Here is a 6,000-nt window from a genome sequence, read left to right on the forward strand (position 1 = left end):
ATAGTTCCAACCTATTTATTTATTTTATAGCTGAAGACTGATAGGTATTCACTTTTGTTGGTTTAATTTTATTATTTTCTAACAATTTTGAATGCTTTAGTTGATGTGTAGAGCAGGCAGTGGTGGCGTTGGGAAGCACCGGGTGATGGTGTGTATTCAGATTATCTATAAGAAATTATCATTTTTTATGGGCACGTGCTTTATCATTAAAGGCGTGGCGCTAATATTTATTTAGGCGTGCTTATTTATTGATGTGTTTGACAGACATTTATTATTTTGTATGCGTATAGATGCCCGGTTTAAATATTTCATTGTTGGACACTGTATTTGGGCACAGCCCGATTTTGGGAATGCCCAACTGCTTGATTCTTTATTTGGGAAAAAACAAACACAAAAGCCAAAGCATGCTAATTGTAATTTGGGCTATTTTTTATCTTGGAGATTAATAAATTTATAAATACATGCCTTGCGGAGCGCTCACACAAGGCATGGGGGGAGTTTGTACCCAATTTGTCTTTTTGTCTCATGTCGTGCAAATCTTTCTTCTTGCTTTATGAGTTTTAGTAGAGTTCTTTGTTCTTGGGGACCTTTCGGTGTTCACTATGCGCGCATACAGCATCTGATTTGTGCATCAGTGGTATCAGAGCGAAGTTGAGATCAAGGCTTCCAATCGCTTACCATCTCACGCAAAGGCGAAGCTCTTAGAACGAACGAGCTCTACAAGCAGTCTTGCAACGAACCATCAATGTTTCTGGTAATGAAGAACCCCTTAGTGGTAAAGTGTCAATCCAAGAAGCCAACGGTTCAAATCAACTACTTGGGAGCGAACTGAAGACGAAAACCATAAAGATATGCCAGTTTTTATTGAAGATATTGATGATGTTTCAGATACTTTACCAGGTATGCCAAATCCTCATTCATTATTAACAATGAAATGTCTTGTGCATGGTCATGAAAAGATTTTTTTACATGATGATGGGAGCACACATGATTTTATTTTTGCAAAGCTGGTAAAATCATTGAATTTACCTGTTGTTCCAACTCATTATCGCATAAAGGCTGCATTCTTAGGCACTAAATACAATGGTACACAAGAAGTTTATAACTTAGAAATTAAAATTGGTGATTATGTTGAGCGCAAAAATTTCTCGGTTGTGCCTTTACAAGCTAGTGACATTATTTTAGGAATGCCTTGGCACCGACATAGATTATTCCACACATTCAATGAAAATTCATTCTAGCAGAAAACAAATCACATTACATGGAACGCACACCTTTGATAATTTTTCCTTGCTTAGTCACACACAGGCTAAACGTGCATTGAGAAAAGGTAGCAAATCATACTTAGTATGGGTAAATGAAATTGAAGCTAAGGAAAATCAAATGCATCCTATGCATGCACAATTTCTTTCACGATTTAAAGATTGTTTTGCTACCGATTTACCCCCTGGTTTACCACCTACCTGTCCTAAAGACCATAAAATAGACTTAATCCCAGGTTATTAGCCACCATGTAAAGCACCTTATAGACACAATCGGATTGAACAAAAAGAAATCCAAGGCCAAGTTGAAGAATTGTTAACCCAATGACTTATTAGGTCCAGTAGTTCTCCTTTTGGTGCACCTATCCTATTAGTTAAGAAGAAAAATAATAGCTATAGGATGTGCATTGACTATCGTGTCCTAAACAAGATCACTGTTAAGAATACCAATCCCTAGGGTAGACGACCTCATGGATAAACTACAAGGAGGCACTATTTTTAGTAAGATAGATCTCAAATCTGGATATCATCAAGTACGATTGGATACACCTGACAATTTCAAAACTGCACTTAGAACTCAATTTGATCATTATGAATTTTTTGTTATGCCTTTTGGTTTGACTAATGCACCAACTACATTTAGTCGTATGATGAATCGTATATTTTTAAAGTATCAAATTTGTGTAATTGTTTTCTTTGATGATATATTGGTTTTCAGTAAGAATGAGAATGAGCATTATGAACATTTATCTTTGGTTTTCAAAATCTTGAAAGAGAATCAATTATATGTAAACCTTGAAAATAGTGAATTTTTCCAAAACCAAATTGAATACTTAGGTCATATTGTTTCTTCTGATGGTATTCAAGTTGATTCTAAAAAGATAGAAGTATTTTTGAATTGGCAATCCCTAAAAATGTGCATGAATTACGTTCTTTCTTAGGTCTTGCTACTTTTACAAAAAAATTGTGAGAAAGTTTTCATTACTTACATTACCTTTGACGAAATTGTTAAAGAAAGGTGTTGTATATCATTGGTCTGATAATAATCAACAAAAGTCTTTTGATTTATTGAAACATGCTTTAACACATGCCCCTGTCTTGTAATAACCTGACTTTAATTGACCATTCTTACTAGTAGTCACTGATGCTAGTGGATCAGGAATAGAGCTATCCTTATACAAGATTCACATCCTATAGCCTATTCTAGTTGCAAACTTAAACCCTTTGAACTAAAGTATTCTCCATATGATAAGGAATTGTTAGTTGTAGTATAAGCCTTACGTCAATGGAAACACCATCTAATGGGATCTGAATTCATGATCAAAACTTACCAACAAAGTATCAAATATCTTCTTAGTCAGCCACAAATTTCTGACTGTCATATCAAATGGACTGCTTTTATTCTAAGTTTTCATCCACTTATCCAATATCAACCCGAAAAAGAGAATGTTGTTGCCAATGCATTAAGTAGAAGACCAAGTATCCATAATATCCCCATTATATCTTTTGATTCCCTTATCCCTATGAAGATACCTATGACCATGACCCCAATTTTCAAGCTGATTGGAATAAATTAGCTGCTAATAACTGGATTCCAATTGATTCTTTGTCTTGTTCTGATGGATTTATGTTTTATGAGAAAAAATTGTGTGTCACTATTCCATTTAGATTATTTTTGTTGCACAAAATTCATTGTCCCCCATATCAAGGCCATAGGGGTATTATTTCTACTTTAAGAACATTTGTTGAAGATTTTTACTAGCCACAAATGGAATTTGATGTTTCTTAGTATTTAATTTATCGAATCAAGCGACACCATGGTAAGCAATATGGTTTATTAATGCCTTTACCAATTCTTGAATGTCCATGGGAACATATTTCAATGGACTTCATAACTGGTTTGCCTAACATCCAAGCTAATCATGATATGATTTGGACTATAGGAGATCGATTTAGCAAACAAGCATATTTCCTACCATGCAAGAAAACTTTAACTGCATCTCAAGCTGCATAAATTTTTTTGAAGATCGTTTTCACTAACCATGGTTTACCAAAAGTTATTATTTTTTCACTAACCATGAAGATCGTTTTCACTAACCATGGTTTACCAAAAGTTATTATTTTTTATCGTGATTCTAGATTTTGCAATAATTTTTGGACTACTTTTTTGCTAATTTATGTACTAATATTAATTTTTTATCTGCATTTCATCCTGAAACCAATGGGCAAACAGAAGCTACTAACAATACAATTCTAGATCTTTTGCGTCCATACACAATTTCAAAACCACAAACATGGGATACACACTTGCATCTACTTCAATTTGTATAAAATAATACACCACATACAACTACACATAAAGTACCTTTGAAATCATTTATGGACATAGATTGCCTATACATATTACATCATTGTTCAACAAAGTTAAAGCTGCTGATGATATTGCCAATACGCATGCTACTATTTTTGCTGAAGTTAAAGATATGATTGTGAAATCCTATCAATCATACACTAAACAAGCTAATAAGAAAAGAATAGCCATGAGTTTCAAAGTTGATGATTATGTTTAGTTACGCATTGAAAAGAGAAGATTGCAAAGTGTTGAGAAACACCCTATTGTTAAGTTAGCCCCTAGATTTTATGGACCTTTCAAAATCATTCACAAAATCAATGACAATGCATTTAAACTAGAACTACCTCCACATTGGAAAATCCACAATACTTTTCATATCAGTTTACTACGATCTTTTAGAGGCCAATTACCTGTCCACTCTGTCTATGAAAACCCTCCTTTGTGAGAAGAAGAATTTGAAATACTTAAACATGAAACTATTCTAGATACAGACTTTATGACCACCAGAACTGGCCGTAGATATTCTAGATATTTGGTTAAATTTAAAAATCATAATGTTGAAGAGGCCCAATGGATGCACGCTTGCGACCTAAGTGCTTACCCCTCACTACTCGCTTCACATTGAGCTAATAGCAATTGAGGACAATTGCTATCCCACCCCGAGGAGATGATGCTAGGAGGCATATTCTATGGTGGATTCCGTGAGGTTTTGCGGTGGATTCCGTGAGGTTTTGCGGTAGATTCCGTAAAACTATATTTATTTGCCGAGGCTCGTACACAAGGTGGGTTCCATGTGCGAGAAGTTGACGGGGACACTTTTCCTTTTTGGGCATCAGATTAATTAATGTGCATGTGGGTGATTCCACAGCGGGTGATTTCGTAAAATACATATTTAAATTAATGGATGTTTATGAGTTTAGAGTGCACTCATATTAAATTAAGGTTAGGATAGAGTTCCAACCTATTTATTTATTTTGTAGCTGAAGACTGCTAGGTATTCACTTTTTTCAGATTAATTTTATTATTTTCTAACAATTGCAAATACTTCAGTTGATGTGTAGAGCAGGCAGCGGTGGTGTTGGGAATCACCAAGTGATGGTGTGTATTTAGATTACCTATAAGAAATTATCATTTTTGATGGGCGCACGCTTTATCATTCAAGGTGTGGCACTAATATTTATTTAGGTACGCTTATTTATTGAAGCGTTTGACAAACATTTATTATTTTGTATGTGCATAGGCACTCGATTTAAATATTTCATTATTCGACATTGTATTTGGGCACATCCCAATTTTGGGTATGTCCAACCGCTTTATTCTTTATTTGGGCAAAAGCAAACACAAAAGCCAAAGCATGCTAATTGTAAATGGGACTATTTTTTAGCTTGGAGATTACTAAATTTATAAATACATGCCTTATGAAGCGCTCACACAAGGCATGGGGGGAGATTGTACCCATTCTTTTTGTCTCATGTCATGCAAATTTTTCTTTTTACGTTATAAGTTTTAGTAGAGTTCTTTGTTCTTAGGGACCTTCCAGTGTTCACTACACGCATATACAACATCCGATTTGCGCACCAATTTTAGCCATACTTTTTTAATGATTGCAAATTGTTATACCACAAGCTCTACCAAACACAAACTCCTAACAACAAGACCACTCATAAATTTGCAACATGTTTTGCATATGAGAGAGCAATATAGCCCAAAATGATCCCTCTTCCCATAAAATTTCTTGGGCAAGATTTGAGAGACAATTTTGGAGTAGTGTAAGATGGAGAAAAGACGGATGTGGTCCAATATGCAATTGATGCATTCATGCATTGGAAATATGTGTATTATTTTTCAATCTTTATGTATTTGTGACAATAAGATGTAAGATCTTATTTCTATATTAAGATGTAGCACTATTCTTGAGTTTGGTATACTAGGAGGCCAGTGTCTATCTCTTTCCTCTAAAAAAATATGAAGAGGAGAGTAGATATTTGTTTTGCAAGCATTAAAACATACTTGGATGGTTAAGTAGACACAAAATGTGAGGTGGCAAGTTATGAATTCTCATCCACCAAGCTAGTCTTTTTAAAAGCATGCATAAATTGCTTCAACTACTTCCAAAGTATAAGGAAAACAATGTGTTTCTCATAGATAAATGAAAAATGGTATGTGTGTATGAAGAGAAGAAATCTTCATTATCATACCAACCATTGACGAATGTCTAAATGGCTATATGAGGGAGAGCTATCATAGTGATTGGAGCAATAGAACTTGAAGAGGATTGTCTTTCCTTTGAAGCAAGATTTTCAAACAAAAAGGAAAAATCCAAAAAGGATATTTTTGTTCATATGCTTGTTGATCATGGGGGTTCTAAATTATTGGATGATGTTG

This window comes from Lygodium microphyllum, chromosome 12 (assembly GCF_053477565.2).
Source record: "Lygodium microphyllum isolate KBCC chromosome 12, Lygodium_microphyllum_v1.1.10, whole genome shotgun sequence".
NCBI classification, from domain to species: domain Eukaryota; kingdom Viridiplantae; phylum Streptophyta; class Polypodiopsida; order Schizaeales; family Lygodiaceae; genus Lygodium; species Lygodium microphyllum.